Here is an 18,565-nt window from a genome sequence, read left to right on the forward strand (position 1 = left end):
CAGTAGGTCCTTATTAATTATCTTTTTTTGTTTTGGCTGCTTTGGGTCTTCCATGTGGTGTGCAAGCTTCTCATTGTGGTGGCTTGTCTTGTTGCGGAGCACGGGCTCTAGGTGCATGGGTTTCAGTAGTTGTGGTACATGGGCTCAGTAGTTGTGGCGCATGGGCTCAGTAGTTGTGGAGCATGGGCTCAGTAGTTGTGGAGCATGGGCTTAGTTGCTCCGCAGCATGTTGCATCTTCCCGGACCAGGGATCAAACCCGTGTCCCCTGCATTGGCAGGCAGATTCTTAACCACTGTGCCACCAGGGGAACCCAGTTATCTATCTTATATATAATAATGTGTATATGTCAATCTCAATCTCCCGGTTTATCCCTCCCCACCAAGACGGCTTCTCTTACTTCTCTGCTGCGCAGGAATTCAGTTGTGTATAAAACTGAACCTGCTTAAAAGCTGGGGGAGACTAGACATGATGGGTCCATATCTGGGTGTATTGTCATACAGTTCAAACAGTGGTGCAGCTACCAGCTCGTAATTTTTAAGGACTGCAAACAAGGCTTTCTCTTGAAGTTGAACCAAAAACAACTTCTCATGCTCCTTAGGTTTTGTAATTGGTGCAGGAATATATGGATACTGAGCAGGTTCAAAATTTGGTCTCCACCAGTTACTAGTGCAGTCATCGATGTTCCAGTCTTGCAGCACTCCATCCTGACGACCCAATAGCTCTGTCATTAAGCATTTCTGTCCTTCGAGACTTCATCTTCTCCTGGGTTAAGCTACCACCAGGTAATTTGAAGAACGTTGTTCCCAGCTGTAGCAGCAACACACGGGGTAGCCAGTGCTCAGGGACAGTCAAAACCCCTTCTACAGTCCTCCTCTTGCCAATTTTATCAAGTTCCTCCTTCATGCGCTGAAATCTGGCTGCAACAGAGTGGTACTTCTTTATTATTATTATTAATATATAAAGGGCTTTTATTTTTTTTAACATCTTTATTGGAGTATAATCTCTCCACAATGGCGTGTTAGTTTCCGCTCCACAACAAAGTGAATCAGCCACGCATATACACACGCTCCCACATCTCCTCCCTCTTACGCCTCCCTCCCTCCCAATTATTTTATTTTATAAATAATATCTGGCCGGGCTTCCCTCGTGGCGCAGCGGTTGAGAGTCTGCCTGCCGATACAGGGGACAAGGGTTCGTGCCCCGGTCCGGGAGGATCCCACATGCCACGGAGCGGCTGGGCCCGTGAGCCATGGCCGCTGAGCCTGCGCGTCCGGAGCCTGTGCTCCGCAACGGGAGAGGCCACAACAGTGAGAGGCCCGCGTACCGCAAAAGAAAAAAAAAAAAAGTATATATATAGCCGTTTATTAACCAATGGAGTGAGTATTTGCACAACAAACTACCTCACATCTTTCTGGAAGCAAAACCACTACATCTGAAAAGTAAAGACGTCACTCCACTGAATTTGAACACAATTAAAATGTGCTTTAAATATTTCTTTGGGGGAGGGGACACAACATTTCCAGTCAATTAAGAGAAGGAGTGTAGAGTCCAAGTCTTTTATTTTCTTTACACCCATCATGCCATGAATTCATAGGGAATGGGCTCCAACCGTTCAGACTCCTTTCCGTTGGTTCTCAGGACGTGCGCTTCTCTGGGTAGAGCAGGCTGGCGCTTCAGCTGAACACAAGCACCCTTCTCTTTGGCTTCCTTCCTTTTCTGATCATTTTCCTTCACGCATTTCAGGAAGCAATCTCGGCTCTTAGAGTGCTTTATATGATCGATACGCACATTAATTCTCTTGGCAAGAATCTTGCCCTTGTGCGTTTACAACGATGCCAACGGCACGCTGGGTAACACTGTAGACTCTTCCAGTTTTGCCATGGTAACACTTGTGGGATGTTCCTTTCTGAACAGTGCCCAGTCCCTTGATGTCGACATCACCTTTCTTGTAGATTTGCATGCATGTGGCCAAAGGAACAACTAACTCCATGTTTTCTAAAAGGCCTAGAGAACATGTAGCGGGTGCCTCTCCTCTTTCCCTTTGTGTTGGTCATTTTGGCGAATTACTGGAAGATGGTGCTTCCGACCAAAAGGCCTGAGCTGTTCTTCTCATAAAGGGGCTATTTCGTACCAAAATGTAATTGGTAAGAGGGTACAGGTTGATGGTGTGCTCTAGGGTGAGGGGCTTGGTCTGCTGGATGTACGTGTTGCTGACCTGGTTGACCACCCCCCCCCCGGCCCACCCCCTCCCCCTCCCCCGGGGCCAACGGGTCTGCGAGTGATTTGTGGCACCACGGACATGCTGGCGAGCTCGGGCACTGGAGGCAAGGGGAAAGGGAGAGGCAGGGAGATGTCCCCTGTGCCGGCAGAGGTTATCCACATTCCACTGAACAGCCGCCCGCCCTTCACTGACAGGAGAGCGCAAGAGCTGGTTAATACTTACTAATTTAATTGAATCAGAGAGTGAATCAGTCTTTTGAGATCTGATGAAAATTACCTTGTGGGATCTTTTTTCATAAAAGTTTCCTATGAGATTCACTGTTGTTCCATTTCTGCCCAAAAGTTAAGCTTCTTGGTTGCAGAGTTTAGTCAATAGAGTGACGTCTTGATCTGAATATTGCAGAAAGTAATGTGTAAAATATCCCATGGAGGGAATTCCCTGGAAGTCCAATGGTTAGGACTCCCGCCTTCACTGCCCAGGGCACAGGTTCAATCCCTGGTTGGGGAACTAAGATCTCACAAGCCACGCAGGGCAGCCAAATTTAAAAAAAAAAAAAAAAAATCCATGGAGAGTAGCATTGTGAATTTCTTTGTAGTTCTGTCCATTTTCATTTATATACAGTATTTTGACTATTTAGTTAGGTTCACACAAGTTTGTATTTGTTTTATTTTCCTGGTGTAATAAACCTTTTATGATAATGGAATGATCCTCTTTATCTCTAGTAATGCTTTTTGCATTAAATTCTATTTTGCCTGATAATAACATGGCTACATCTGCTTTCTTCCCCTTAGTTTGTCTAAATACAAGTATATCCTTTTGCATTCCTCTACTTTAGATCTTTCTGAAAATTAAACATTTAGATATTTCTTGTCAGCAGTATAATGCTGTATTTTCTATAATCCATTCTGACAATCTGTTTTTTATTTGTTTGTTTGTTGGCCGAGTGGCTTGTGGGATCTTAGTTGCCTGAGCAGGGATCGAACCCGGTTCCTGGAGTGAGAGTACCGAGCCCTAACCACTGGACCGCCAGGGAGTTCTCTCTTTGTCCTTTTAAAATTAATATTTTTAGTTATTTGTATTTTATATACTCTTTTACAATCTACATGGTCATCAGCGCTCTCTTTGGATTATTTTGTCCATCTTATATTGCTTTCTTTTCTATTTTTATTCCTCTCTGGCTTCTTTTGGATCAATTAAATATTTTTTTCTAATTACTTTCTTAATTTTTACAAGTATGGGACATATTTTTACCCTGATATCTTGACATTCATATTTAACTTAGTAAAATCTAAAATGAATAGCTTTATGGTCCTTCAAACCACACAAGGATATGTGAATATATGAACCTCACTTCCTCTCCCTCTTACGTGTTCATCTTGCTGTTTTAAGCCCAGCGGACAGTATTACTGTTTTACACTGTCAATGTTCTTCATTCTTTCCTGCATCTCCGATCTTTTTTCTGGATCGCTTTCCACCTGTCCAAAGTACATTCTTTAGAATTTCCTGAAGCTCTGTTGGGGGCACACCCTCTGTAGCCCTTCCTCAGTGTCCTGGGGGGACTGGTTCTAGGAGCCCCTGGGGCGCTCAAGTCCCTTATATAAAATGGTGTAGTACAACGAATACAGTCGACTCCCGCATGGGCAGACTTAACTGCCGATCGAAGTTCTTGTGCACAGACGCCGGAGAAAGAGAATACACAGTAAGAGGAGACCTTAGGTTGTTAAACAACCAGAGACTTTCCTGCTTATTATAACTCATGACCGGACTGCCTGAAAGATTACTCACGCCTGAAAATGAGCAAGAAGCTGTCTCCAGGAAGAAAAATTCAAATATTCTTTAGAGGATATTGGGCAGCTCTGAGGCATCTGCCTGTGTCTGCTGGACTCACATTAATGCCTCAGGGCAGGTTAAATGTGGGAGGCACAGGCTGAGCCTCAGAGACTGAGGGACAAGGACGCCTGGAATGCTGGCTGCGGTGGGAGGGGAGCTTAAGGGCCAACAGGTGGGGAGACAGGAAAAGGCTGGAGGTCCCAGCTTAATTTTAAGCTGGAAGGAACAGGTTTCCTGTTTAGAAAGACTGGGGAGGAAGTTTTACATTATAAATGCAAATATCTACAGGATGTGATCAGGCCCCAGGGCAGGAGAGAAAGCCCGGTCTTGGGAGATAGACTGAAAGGCCTGCAGAATTAACCCCTTTTATTGTTACGGTCTCTCGCCCGGTCCATCCTGAGGGAGGAGAAGGGGTACCAGAAGTGAACACAAATTCCCAGAGTTTGTCTTCCAGAAGGGTTGCATGTGAATGCAATTCCTTATAAACACTTTTGGTTGTTCTATTCCTGCTCGTGACACTGCATGATATATATATATATATATATTTTTTTTTTTTGCGGTATGCGGGCCTCTCACTGTTGTGGCCTCTCCCGTTGCGGAGCACAGGCTCCGGACGCACAGGCTCAGCGGCCATAGCTCACGGGCTTAGTTGCTCCGCGGCACGTGGGATCTTCCCGGACCAGGGCACGAACCCGTGTCTCCTGCATCGGCAGGCGGATTCTTAACCACTGCGCCACCAGGGAAGCCCTGCATGATATATTTTTTTAACCTAACCCTGATGTGCTCTCAGGGACCCTAATTCCACTCCAAGCCCTCTTTGACCAGAATCGCAAGGTGGGAGATTTATGCCTTGGGGCAAAACTACAAATGGTTCTGATAAGGATGCAAAGGAGCAATTTGCCAGATCACTGACCCATACTGCATACCTGATATGCTGTTCTTCTGCCTAAGGAAGACACCTGGGTACCCCTTCCTGCGAAACAGCTGTAAATACCGGGGCTGTTCTTTGGCTGCCTTTGGCGGCTGTCCACCGTCTTCTCCTAGGATACATCTGGTTTGTGCTTGAAGTGGATGTGATTAAAGAGGGGTCTGAGAGGCACCTCCACCTCTGCATTCCTTCATCTTTATGGGCGGCACAACTGCCCTCCCGCCCAGGATGTGGGATTATTTGCGAGTTATGATTTTGGTCTGGGGAAGCAGGTTCAGAGGTTTCCACTTGACCTTGCCCACTGCCATAGCTCTTGCCCACAGGCTAAGGATCATGTAGGGGTTCTTCCAACTGTCAAGCATGTCCATCGCAATTCTGTATTTGTGGATTGGGGAAATGGCCATCAGGTGGATCCATGGACATGGTAGACTCACTAAGGAGGCCTGCTCCAGGACCCCATTATTACCTGGCCCCTGTAATGAGGATGCTTCAAGCCTCGGGATTTTTTTTTTTTTGGCTGCAGCTCGAGGCTTGTGGGATCTTAGTTCCCCGACCAGGAATTGAACCTGGGACCATGGCAGTGAAAGCGCCAAGTCCTAATGATTGGACTGTCAGGGAACTCCTAAACCTTGGGATTTCTTTCTTTTATAGTTTAGTGTTCTATTTTGAAATTTTTTTAAGTACAGAAAAACCAGAATAAGGCAATGAATACCTATATATGTTTCATCTAGATTCAGTACTTGTTAACATTTTACGCATGTAATTTCTCTCTCTCCATAAATATGCACATATTAATGTAATCATGACTTTTTCAGAACCATCTGAAAGTGAGTTGATGATATCATGAATCATCACCCCTAAATACTTCAGTATATGTATAGTAAGAACAAAGACATTCTCCTAGATAACCACAATACAATCATAAAATCCCAAACCTCAGGATTTCAGTGTTAACTCAGATCCTGTATCCAACAGTCCTTGAAATATCTGGTTATGCCCCTATCCTCAGCTTCTAGTGACTTAAGCACATGACCCCCAGGTCCCTTTGGAGAAGGATCAGGGGATCATTACTGTATACATTTGCAATGATACTATAGGATCCTTCCATAAGCAGTCTGGCCTCCCTTTCAATCAAAGGTCCGAAAACTGGGCAGGAGATCACAGTTTTTTTATTGGGACGGCTGCTTTGCGCCTTTATCATCCTCCCTGATTCCCTATAGTCGTGTAAAGTGGGCTCTATCCTGCCGGGTGGGAATACTGTGCTTTATTACCATCTCTGCAATTCTCTCTGGGAAGAGACTCCTCTAGCTGTCATGTATTATGCCTGTTCTTGTCATGTGTTTCAGTCATCTCACCACCTTGCTTCTGGCAGTGGCGTGCTGTCCCCTGGCCTCTATTTCAGGATTCCATCACCCCCACTAGCAGAGAAGCGCAGTTCCGTCTGGAACAGCATCTCCCCCTACCAGCCTAGAGAGGGCAGCCACCTCTGAGCTACTCCCCGATGCTGGTGGCCCTTCTCACTAGTGCATCCTTTTCGCTTGGGTAAATAGGATGTTCTCCAGGTCCTCCTGTGGGTTTTCTGTCCTCAGTAGTATATCTACTCCAGCATGCCCACCTCTCTGAGCCTTTGAGCCCTTCACCTGTTATTTGCCATGGTGGTTCTGGCAGTTCTATTTCACTTACGGGGAGCCATGGCTTTTCTAAGCTTCCAAGAACCAATGAAATAGAGTGTCAGCACCCTCTCCAGCTCCTTGCTAGGGTGTAAGTTCTGTACCATACAGCAGTGCTCCCAAATCCATGAGCTCTTCTTTATCCAGCTTTATGTTCGTCTTGTGCTGACGCAGCACACGACGAATCCAGTCCCGTGTCTGTTCCCCAGCTCCTGCTGGACACTTTGTCCATGACCTGCAGTTCCTTTGGTGGACAACTCCTCCCCCCCTCTGCAGCCCTGGTATTTTCTTGTCAAGTGGCAAGCCGTCCCTAAGCAGCTGTGAAGTACCAGGCCTGGCTTAAAGAACAAGCCACTAACAAGGACCTACTATATGGCACAGGGAAGTCTACTCAACACTCTGTAATAACCTATACGGGAAAAGAATCTAAAAAAGGGTGGATGTATGCATATGCATAACTGATTCACTTTGCTGTGCAGCAGAAACTAACACAACATTGTAAATGTTGTAAATGGCATCGCAAATGCCATAAGGTGTGTCTGGGATCCCACTTGACCCTCTGTGAGGTGGCCTCTGGCCAATAAGAATTTTTAAAAAGAAAGAACGAGCCCAGTTTCAAATTAGGCAGTTTATTACTCACACAGAGAGTGAAAGTGAAAAGTCAGAGGTGCCAGATCCTTGTGGTCCTTGTGCAGGGCGACACCAAGACAAAAGGGGTCCAGCGTGGCACCACGGATGATGTCTGGTGCCCAGGCTGTGACGCAGCTGAACAGCTTAGAGCTGGCAGCCACGCTCTAAGCGGGAGGAGGGGGGTGGCAGGCAGAATTCCAAGGTGGCCCCCAAGAGTCCACCCCCTGCTGTGCATGCCTTCCCTGTGTAACTCCCTCCCCTTGAGCGTGGGTGCCCTCTCTCCTGGCAGAAGTGCTGTGGCTGGAGTAGGCAATTCCACACCCAGAGGATGTCTGTGTTGACTTACCTGTATTCCCCATCACCGCTGGCCTGTGACACTGACCAGACAGGTAAGGTACATGCAGATGCTGTAGAAATCACTAGCCCTGCATCTTTCAAATCTCTATGGAACTAATTTCTGCAATGTCCTCCGGGGCACAGAATTGTTTTTAGGTTATTATCTTGGCTGTAGGAGGCCCTTTCCAGGATTCCAACTGGCCATTCCTGCCATAATAGACATTATTCCTCTGGTGAGGGAAGCAAGACTGGCGAAATAGCCACAAGGTGTGTCTGGGATCCCACTTGACCTTCTGTGAGATGGACTCTGGCCAAGACTTATCTTCCTCCTGACCTCCCTAAACCTCTCTGTCCAAAGAATCTTAGTACTCCAGGGATTAGGCTCAGATAAGCACCATTATCTACAAGTGTGGCTTTCAGTAAAATGAGCACAGACTGAGATTAAAGAATCCAATTCCAGATCCTCTCATTTGCTAGGTGTACACCAGGCAAGATCCTCAAGCTTTCTGAGCCTGTTTGTTCATCTGTAAATTAAAGCCAAAAATACTGTTCTGATAGTTTCTTGTTTGTGCTGTTGTGATAAAACTACGTACCAAGTGCTTTCCACACTGCCTAGAATATAGCCTAACGACCATCAATACCATTCGCTTCTTCTTGTGGAAAGTGTAAAGAGGAATAGAAATGTATATTACATTTATTTGTATTTTAACAAGCCACGTTATCAGTTTTTAATTATTCCTCATTTATTTCCAACTTTTGTTGTTTTTTAAAAGCATAGAATTTAGGGATGGGAATTTAGGACTAGGTCACCCATCAAGTTGAAGGAATATTCTTACATGACAGATTGGATAGATTAAGTCCTTAAGAATCAAACGAATTGATCCTTATTTTCAAATAATTGAGCTATAAGATTTATCTTTTACTTCTATGTTTATGATTCAAAATTTTAATAGATTATACTCCATTTAAAGTAGAGTTATCTTTTACTTGTTAATATATAATCTCTATCCCTAGCCTAGGATTTAATTTGGAAAAGATTTTTTTTTTAAATGCATAACTCTAGAAAATGTGTGCTTATGACCATAGCTGTTAGGAATGTGAATTGATAAGGCATTTCTGTAGAGCAGATGTTATGGCTATTTAAAACAGATTTCAGGGCTTCCCTGGTGGCGCAGTGGTTGAGAGTCTGCCTGCCGATGTAGGGACATGGGTTCGTGCCCCGGTCCGGGAGGATCCCACATGCCGCGGAGTGGCTGGGCCCGTGAGCCATGGCCGCTGAGCCTGCGCATCTGGAGCATGTGCTCCGCAACGGGAGAGGCCACAGCAGTGAGAGGCCCGCCTAGCACCAAAAAAAAAAAAAAAAAAAAAAACAGATTTCAGTGGGAATTCCCTGGTGGTCCAGTGGTTAGCTCTCACTGCTGAGGACCTGCGTTCAGTCCCTGGTCGGGTAACTAAGATCCCACAAGCCGTGTGATGTGGCCAAAAAAACAAAACAAAACAACAACAACAAAAATCCCACAGATTTCGGGACTGCAGCCTTAGAGTATATGATCCAGTGGGACTGGGGGAAGAGGCTGAAGAATGTGCATTTCTGACAAGTTCCCAGATGATGCTGGTCCTGAAGCTGCTGGTCCATAGACCACATTTTGAGAACTACTGATGTCGAGAATTCTGGCAACATTTACTTAAAGCCAGAAAAATGTTCGTAAACTGTGACCCAGGATAAATGAAGATGAGCAGCCCCCAGCCCATCACCTGCTTTGGAGGCTCTCCAGCTGAGCCCCCAGGACCTGCTACAGTCCCACCTGGTCGTGCAGGGCACAACCCCCAGCACCGAGGAGTGTGGTGAAGGCGTGACCGGCCCAGGGCAGCCCCAGGTTCTCAGGGTGTGGCCGGGGCAGCAGAGGAGAAGGGCAGTCAGGACCACATCCCAGCTCTCTGACCCTGCTTACGTTTTTTTCTATCGCACTTATCAACATATAACATATCATGGATTTGACTGGTTTATCGCATTTGTTGCCTGACCCCCTCACGTCTCATCAGAATGCAAGTTCCCTAGAGCAAGACGTTCTGTATATTTTGGGCAACAACAGTGTTTGGATCGTGGCAGGTACCCAGTAAATACTGACTGACTATACCCATATGTCTGTAGGTTCATAGTACTATTTCTATAAGGATGCACAGGAAAATGGCAGCAAGGGACATGGGGAAAGGAGTGGAGGTGAGCATAACTTTCTACTGACTCTGTTCAGTCCTTTGAATTTTTCCTAGCAATTGTTAAAAACAAGATGACATGCCCAAGATGGAGCTGCTCATGCTAAACCCCACGTCACCAAACTGAAACTTATTTATACTTTTGGCTCTCCCTGAAATGGAATCTTAGCCCAGCCAATCAGGAATTGCCTGACCAGCACTAGGGAGGTCAGCTGCCTAGTAGACCTCTGCCGACACCTAAAGGGAAGTAACCTTGCAATAACCAATCTGCTTGCCCGATATAACTTCTTGTTCCTGCTCCTTTGCGCCTATACAAGTTTTTCATTGTGTACAGCTACTTGGGGCTCCTTTCTATCTGCCAGATTGGGTGCTGCCTGATTTGAATCGATTTTTGCTCAAATAAATCCCTTTTTTTTTTTTTTTTTTTTTTTTTTGTGGTACGCGGGCCTCTCACTGTTGTGGCCTCTCCCGTTGCGGAGCACAGGCTCCGGACGCGCAGGCTCAGCGGCCATGGCTCACGGGCCCAGCCGCTCTGCGGCATGTGGGATCTTCCCGGACCGGGGCTCAAACCCGCGTCCCTGGCATCGTCAGGTGGACTCTCAACCACTGTGCCACCAGGGAAGCCCTCAAATAAATTCTTAAAAATTGTAATATGCCTCAGTTTATTTTTTAACACCACATATGTCACCTAGCTTAAAAAAAAGATCGTTATTATTGATTAGGAAGAACAAGTTGTAAGAGAAATAGGCATAATAGGAAAAAACTTAAGGAACACACACTCACACACACTCACACACACACACACAAGTATGGTTTGGTTAGTTAACACCTGAGACAGGCTTGAAGAAAAGTTCAGTGTTCACTGATCATACTCTCAAGTGGCCTGGACCTGAGGCCCTACCCCAGGCCCTCTCCTAGGCTCACTCCAGGGGGTCCCACAGGTCCTTTCCAGCCCTTTCTCCAGGCCCACATTATTTGCAACAGTCAAGTAACAACAGTTAATAATTAGTGAGGGAAAGAGAACCGGCCTGGGGCTGCTTCGGGAAAAAGAAAATCTCTAAGTCCAAGGAACTATAGGCCAGATGAGAATCCCTGTGTCCAAAAGGGACACAGAAGGAAACATTTAAAGAGAGAGAGAAAAGGGAGAAGCTGTGAACGAGATCCGACATGATTTGTAAGCATCTCCACTGGGAACCAGGAGCTGGGTTGAGGGATTAGAAGAGAGAAGCCTCCAGGATCCCGAAGGAAGAAGGCCAGGTTGGATCTCCAGTAGAAGCAGCTTGGAACTGGGAGAGCCAGGTAGAAGGAGCTACTAGAGACAGGAATTTCACAAAGAGGGACAATAAACTGGAACTGTTCTCCCGAACAAAGCCAGGAGCAGTTTCTACCTTAGGTAACTGCTGAGCTAGTTATTTATTCCATTAATATTTATTGGGCACGTCATTGGGTCCGACCCTATGTCAGAAAAACCATTCTCAGGAGATGCCATTTCAAATAACTTCAGAGGCAGGCGGTGAGCCTCAATCTGTGATGCCGATTTAGGGCGAGACGGCGGGGAATTACAGCGGCGATGGTGAACTGGACGCCCGGCCTTGTGCAAAAGCACCTCTGTTCACTTGTTTTTCTAATTGGGAAAAAATAAAACATGGCCCTGGGCTGAGTTGGGGTCCTGACTGCCAGGTCTGCCCCTTCATCTTACAGTGAGAAACGAAGGGGCGCAGAGGGGGGGAACTACTTGCCCAGGATAGGGCCCGACTCCCTTTCTCACCCGAATCCCTTCTCTTTTCGTGTTGTTTGTCCCTTGGAGGCACAGGGTCAATATCAAGCTACAGTAGTTGGGGACGACTTGGGCTTCCAGCTCGCCCTGCCCCGCGGCTGCTGATTAGTCTTGCATTGCTTCATTTCCTTCCTTGGCCACAGATCCCCTGTTTGGAGCAAGCAGCCTCGCCCGGAATACAGGGCACTCCTTTTCCTCGCGGTGAGTCACAGCCTCGGAGCTGACTTGCAGACAGCCTGACTCCGAGTCAGGATCCTGTCCTCCTACTGCTTTTTCCAATGAATACCTCCAGCTGTGGCGTTTGCTTCCTCTGGCCATCTCCCTCTGGCTGTGCACTTTTATTTACTCCGGTTTTACTCCTTGACATGAGGTCCTACGGAGAAGTACCCAGGGACCTTTCAACCTTGATTCCTCAGATCTCACCCAGAAATAAGGATTAGAAGCATAGAGTGCTGTTTTCCCATCGACAGCTAAGGTCCCAGGGATGCTGCACTTGCTTGGTGTGGTTTTGCAAGCAAACCGCTGAGTGTGGTTTTCTAAAACTCCAATCTTATATTTTTTTTACTCAGGCAACCTGGCATTGCTGTCCTCTCAGGAGAATCAGCAGGCCACAGTGGGCTCGGTGGGGATGCTTCATTAGGGCACAAAACGTTTTCGCTTCAGCCTCCGAGTAGCAGGAACTCCCAAGTAGCAGGAATGGGGCTGTGGCCCCATTTCGGTCATAGAGACGCCTTTGGGACCCGGGGCAAGGATTTACACCAGCTCATTCTCACCACGACTAAATCCGTTGGAGATTAGCACCGACTAACTCCATTGTCATGGAGCTCCCGCTTGCAACACCTCCCCAACTGAAGTGCAAAGATGACTAGGGTCCTGAGAATCTGGTCTCAAAAGAACACGGTCTTAAGAATATCATTTGAGCAGAGGAAATAACCTCCAGTCAAATAACTATCAATAACCTATTTATTCAAGGAAAAAGAACCAGAAAAGGGAACAAACGAACAAACCAACCCCAATGAGATTAGTTACCTGCAGGGCATAGTGGGAACAGGACTGAAAAAATAAAGGAAATGAGGGGAGGAATGACACTTCTCTGAAATAGCTTTTTGTTCTGACTTGCCTTTGGAACCATTGTAACATTTCAAATTTCAAAAATAAATAAAAATATAATAAAACTCCCAAAGATGGGGAAACCCCTAAAATTGAATAGATATAGAAATAAGCAAATAAAAAAGAATGTCCTTTGACTTCTCTCTTACCAATTTATAGTAAATAATAGATCCCTGTGCTGCGTGTTACACATTTTCCTATAGTTTCACTTAACCTCTGCAACATCTCTAAATTGTAGGTACTATTACTATCCTAGTTTTACAAGAGAGGAAGTTATAGCCCAGCGGCATTAAGGAAGCTCCCAAGGTCCCGGAGACTTGAACTCATATTTTGTAAAATATTTGAGTTAGATCAACCCTGAGATCCGATTATGTACTCAGCTCCATGCCAAGCACAGAAGTATGAGTTAGTGCCTCTGGGTTCCAGGAATCTACAATCTCAGTGATAAACCCTTAACACGATGAGGCTATAAAAATAGGGAAATGAATGAGTCTCTTATTCACAACAATTGAAAAGGATAAAGATGATAGGAATTCTAAGTCCTCCTTGTGGGTTGGCTTCCTGGAGGAGATGAGATTTGAACCACATCTTGTAGGTAGGATTCAGGTAGGTGTAGTACATGGGGCAAAGGAATTCCAAGCAGCAGAACACACTGGTAGCAGAGGTGTAGAGAGGGGCTTGGTGTGGGGAGAGCCAAGGAGACGAGCCTTTGTGGAAGAATGGACAACACAGAAGGACACATTATAACTCTCATGGGTACATCTTAAAAAGAGTTCAGGGACTTCCCTGGCCATCCAGTGGTTAAGACTCCATGCTTCCACTGCAGGGGGCGTGGGTTCAATGCCTGGTCAGGGAACTAAGATCCCACATGCCAAGAGGTGCAGCCCCAAATTAAATAAATAAATAAATAAATAAAAGAGTTCAAAGTCAAGGTGAATATCATGGAAAGAAAGCAGATTCCCAGCCTCTCAAAGTTAGCCCTCTGTATTGTTAATCAACTATACTCCAAGTAAAAAAAAAAAAAGTTAGCCCTTTGATTAGCTGCATATCGATATTTGCCTAGTCCCTTTCCACTGACTGGGCTCAGAGAGATTACTAGGAAAAGGCAGACACTATATTCTGGATCTACAGACAAAAACTGTTTTTGCATAAAGGGGAAATAAAATCTTAGCTCTTTTGGTTGCTTTTGGTTTTCTCTTCCATTTCTACTTTGACAAGCAGGAAGAGAGGTAACTCCCTGTTTGCTGAGCTGAAAATCAGACCGTCAGCCCTGCTGTATCTTTCTCAGCCAGCTTGCAGGCAGCCCTCGAGGTGTGTAAGGAGAGGTATCACGGGAAGGCACTTCTCCCTGCACCTGTCCCCTCCCTGGCTGGAGGGCCTGCTGCTCAGCAGGGATAATGAGAGGAAAGCCGGCTGGTAATGAGCCTGGTGGGCTAGCTGGACAGCAAGGCAGAAACGTGAAGAAAAAGCAAACTATGGATATTCCTATCAGACTTGTGAACAGTTAACTGTATTTCCTAGTTTTCCTCAGGACCAGCGCTCAAACCTGAAGAATCCTTGAACCAGGGACAAACGCAACATCTGGTCCTCAAGCTGCTGCCTGCCCTCCCCCGACCCCGCCTGGGCCCCTGCCCCCCATGTCCTCCCCTTCTTGAAACAATAGGAATAATCCCACATCTCCCACAGGGCAACATCCTCAGCTGGCCGCGCTTCTGGCCTTCCACTCCTGCCTGGCACCATTGCCCCTGCGTCCTGTCCTTCCCCAGCACCTGCTGAGAAGCCCCTGGCCCCGGGGTGGCCACACCAACCCCTGAAGCTCTGTATTCACACCTCAACGCCAGGTTGGAGGCACTGGGACCCTGGGCAAGGCGGTGGCTCAGCAGGCGCTGGGCACACCCCTCTGTCCGTGCGGTTTTTCACATTCCGTCCCAGTGGTGTGTTTGTCTTTTCACCCCCGGATCCAGAGCTTAAGTGCAGGAGCCAAGTCTTGCTTTTTTCTCTACCCTAGAACAAGATACAGTTTTTGAGAATATTTGTTTCATGGTTGATGGATGTTTTCCCTTTAAGGCAACGTTTCTTAAACTTAAAGCCACAACCTCAGTAAGAAATATTTTTTACATTATGATCCAATTTACACACATCCACACACGTATATAATTGAAATAAGAGTTTCAAGAAATAATACTTACTATGTTAGACGCGCTCTGATGTTTTCTCTTGTATTTCATTGTATTCCTAAATGCTTTGTTGGGACTTGGTGGGTGGAAAACCACTGTCCGAAAGGGTGAAAGGAGAAGAGCTTCCCTTCCAGCCAGGATCAGATTAGGATTAAAGTGTAAACAAATGAGGGCCTCAGCCAGCTCTGATGTGCAGACAAGGGTCTCGGCCTCATTATGAAGCAGAGGCCCAGGTAGGGTTAGTGGATACATGCTGGACGTCCCACTCCGGGCAGTACCTGGGCCTGGGCGTGCCCTTTGCAGCTTTCTCGTTCAGTCTTTTCTATCTTTTCTTCATTCCTTTAACAGGGCCACCTCCACCTCACAAAGACTTCCTCTTACTCGGCTTGGGGCATCACCTATATTTCGTGCATACCTCTGTGATTGGTCTTATCACACTGGCCTGGGATGCAATTCCTTTTCACGAGGCTGGCTGCTCACCTGAGTGCCCGGAGGGCTCCCGGCCTGGGAAAGCCACCCAACAGGACTGCCTTGATTGAATGAGGAGAGATGAAGGACTGCTCTCAGGGGGTCTGCTGGTGTCACCTCTTCCTCATGGTTGCTGGGTCGGGGGCGGCCGAAGGCTCCAAGCTGCTGCAGGAAGGGCAGGCCAGGGCAGGCTGCTATGAGCAGGGTGGCAGGAGCTGCCCAGGGGCAGTGACTGGAATTCAACAGTGAATTTCCCAAACTCGGTTCTCTCTTCACTTTGTCCAGAAACCTCACAGCTTAAGAAATCAAGACGATAAATCCGGGCTTAGGGTGAACTTTGGTGCTGAGGCAGGCTCTGAGGACTGGGGTTCCTGGAGCCCTGATTACAATGGCGGATGACCACCAACTCAGGGCCTCGCACTGAGAGTCTGAATGTGACCCAGGTCACTCACTGCTGGTAAAGTCAACCCCGGGGCCTTGGAGCTTCCTCTTCTCTCTTGCCGTGCCTCGCCGTGAGCAGACGATGAGTATAAAACTGCGCAGGAGGGCAGCCAGTGCCGTGTCTCCACCTCCCGTGCCAATGTACCAATATTCCGGGTGGAAGGTGTTTTTGGAACTGTCAGGAATGACACAGATGATGAAAAATAAATAGTACGTAAATCGGGGCTTCCCTGGTGGCGCAGTGGTCGCGAGTCCGCCTGCCGATGCAGGGGACGCGGATTCGTGCCCCGCTCCGGGAGGATCCCACGTGCCGCGGAGCGGCTGGGCCCGTGAGCCGTGCCCGCTGCGCCTGCGCGTCCGGAGCCTGTGCTCCGCAACGGGAGAGGCCGCAACCGTGGGAGGTCCGCGTACCGCAAAAAAAAAAAAAAAAAAAAAGTACATAAATCACATTATGTTGGAAAATATAAGGCACGGTTCTGCCGGTCCTGTGCTGGTGGTAACCACACGTCTTCCACGCAGAAAGAAACAACAGACACAGAGCTCTACTCCGTAGAGGATTCGCCACCTCAGGAAGGAACCAGGGTGAGAACATCCCAGAACATTCCAGCTGGCTGTCTGCCTGTGTCTGGGCCTCGCTTGCTTTGTGTCTTTGATCTTTCAGTGCCTTTTAGGAGGACAGCATCGTGCCGTCTGCCAAGGGGGGACGAAGTTCAGATTTTTTTTTAATGAATTTCAGCAACAGGATAGATTAAAAACAGACACAGAACTAATGACTGTTCCTCTTAACTGTTTACCTAACTCCGTCCTCTCGTCGTTGCCTTGTTTGTCACACAAAAGAGAGAACCTGGCCCTGTTCCTCAGGAGCTCATGGTGTTCGTTTAAGACAGGTGAAGTGGGAAGGCCTCCAGGGGAGGAGCACAGAGGGGTCTCAGCCCTGTGGTCTCGGGAAGTGACTGACACCTTCTGAGCCCCAGTTTCCTCTCGTCCTTGGAATTAGGATGACTGTACTGTACCCAGGCCTGCTGGGAGGAGCGAAACGAGGGGATATGGGTGGCAGCAGCTGAGGTTTGTGAGAAGTCAGTAACTTTCTCAGGTGACGTTGGAGCCCGTTGCCTTCCGAGTGCGGAGGGAAGGTGGTAGTGAAGAGCCAGACTGGGCCGACTGGATTTTTCCCGTGGTGAATCAGTGGAAAAGAGAGCTGCATGGACAGAGAAGGGCCCTGGCCAGCCAGAACCGTCTGGAGTGTGTCCTGGCATTGGTCGTGCGGGGAACCTTCGTGAAAGTCACGGCCTAACAGATGAGGGCACCTGTGTAGCTCGGCTGGAAGTGGGGTGAGGCTGGGGGCTGGGGAGTAGGGGCGAGTGGCTGCAGTGAGGGAGGGGAGAGTGAGGGGAGGGGCAGGTGTGAGAGAGTGGCCACGGGGGACTCAAAACTGGGTTGCCCTGTGCTCTTTGTCAGCCCCTCCCCCCTCCCCCCTCCTGCCCCCAAGTCTTGCTCTCTGTCTTTGCCTTTCTCCTCCTGGTCCCTCGTTTTTTGTTTTCTTTTTAACTATTCATTTATTTATTTATTTGGCTGCACCGGGTCTTAGTTGTGGCATGTAGGATCTTTAGTTGCGGCATGTAGGATCTTTTAGTTGCGGCATGTAGGATCTTTTAGTTGCGGCACGCGGGATCTAGTTCCCTGGCCAGGGATCGAACCCAGCCCCCTGCATTGCAAGCGCAGAGTCTTACCCACTGGACCACCAGGGAAGTCCTCCTCTGGGTCCTTCTGTCTCCACGCCACCCCTACTCCCCACATCCGCCCCGTGTGTCCTTCTACCACCCAGGTCAGTGCGTACGTGAGGCTCAGCCAATGCTTCAGACAACGCAGCTGCTGCCCAGTGGGTGCTCCCTGGGTGCAGGGGGTCGGGCTGGCTCTGATTGGGTCATGAGCAGGTGGGGCCTCCCACCCTTTCTTTAGTCTGTGAGTGAGAACAGCTCCTGCTAGTTACACCTCACAGGAAGTTCGAGCCAAAGGGTAGCACCTGACATCAGGTGCAGCACGGCTGGCTGGGTGAGAAGGGGAGGTGACACCTCTGGGCTGCTGAGGCCTGTGGCTCCTTCTACCCAGGGCCAAGGAAATCAGGTCACCCTGCCCCCTTCCCTCTGCTAGATGCGGAGGCACCGACCGCTGCCTCTGGGGCACCAAAGAAATATTCACGGACTAGCTGGCCAGGGCAAGGAACCTGGGTGAGGGTCTCAAACTGGTGGCCCACCGGGCCATGCCCCCTGCAGATGGTTTTTATTGGCCCCCACGGGCCCTCTCACTCTATTACACATCTCCCTTGTACCCTCTCTACCTCTTGTATTTGCCTTCCTTGTCTTGCCCCTGAGCTTATGAATTTACCAACCCCCCCTAAGAAGCACAAAGATGCTCCAGGAGCTTCTGACATGGCTGGGAAAATAAGACAAACATACAGGCCAAGAGGACTGAGGCTGCCAGACCCAGTGTGTGGGACAGCCGTCCTATTTTTGGAGTTTAGACGAGAGATCTCCCACGGAGGTCATGATAGAGGAACGTACAGAGGTGAGTTGCACACTGAGCCTCGCGGGAAGAGGAATGTTGGTTTGGAGACTAGGGAGGAATGTTCCAGGAAGGGGAAGGACAGGAGGGGACCGCCTGGAGAAGTTTCACCTGGCTGGGCTTCATTCCACACACAGCAGGGGGCACCTCTGAGGTGTTTGCATAAGGGAGCAATGATGAAGGCACAGAACAATCTAAGG

At 48.1% G+C, this 18,565-nt stretch overlaps 1 non-coding gene and 2 pseudogenes across 1 annotated transcript; all 3 read right to left on the reverse strand.

Annotated features, from left to right (window-relative positions):
• Positions 1–417: 417 nt before the first annotated feature.
• On the reverse strand, positions 418–5,348 carry LOC131765763 (cleavage and polyadenylation specificity factor subunit 5 pseudogene; annotated as a pseudogene).
• LOC136792069 (large ribosomal subunit protein eL21-like) lies at positions 1,577–2,064 on the reverse strand (annotated as a pseudogene).
• Positions 5,349–17,479: 12,131 nt separating the features above from the next.
• On the reverse strand, positions 17,480–17,551 carry TRNAA-UGC (transfer RNA alanine (anticodon UGC)). Its single transcript has one exon. It is a non-coding gene; the product is annotated as a tRNA-Ala (tRNA).
• Positions 17,552–18,565: the final 1,014 nt, after the last annotated feature.

The sequence above is a fragment of the Kogia breviceps genome, chromosome 11, assembly GCF_026419965.1.
Source record: "Kogia breviceps isolate mKogBre1 chromosome 11, mKogBre1 haplotype 1, whole genome shotgun sequence".
Lineage (NCBI taxonomy): Eukaryota > Metazoa > Chordata > Mammalia > Artiodactyla > Physeteridae > Kogia > Kogia breviceps.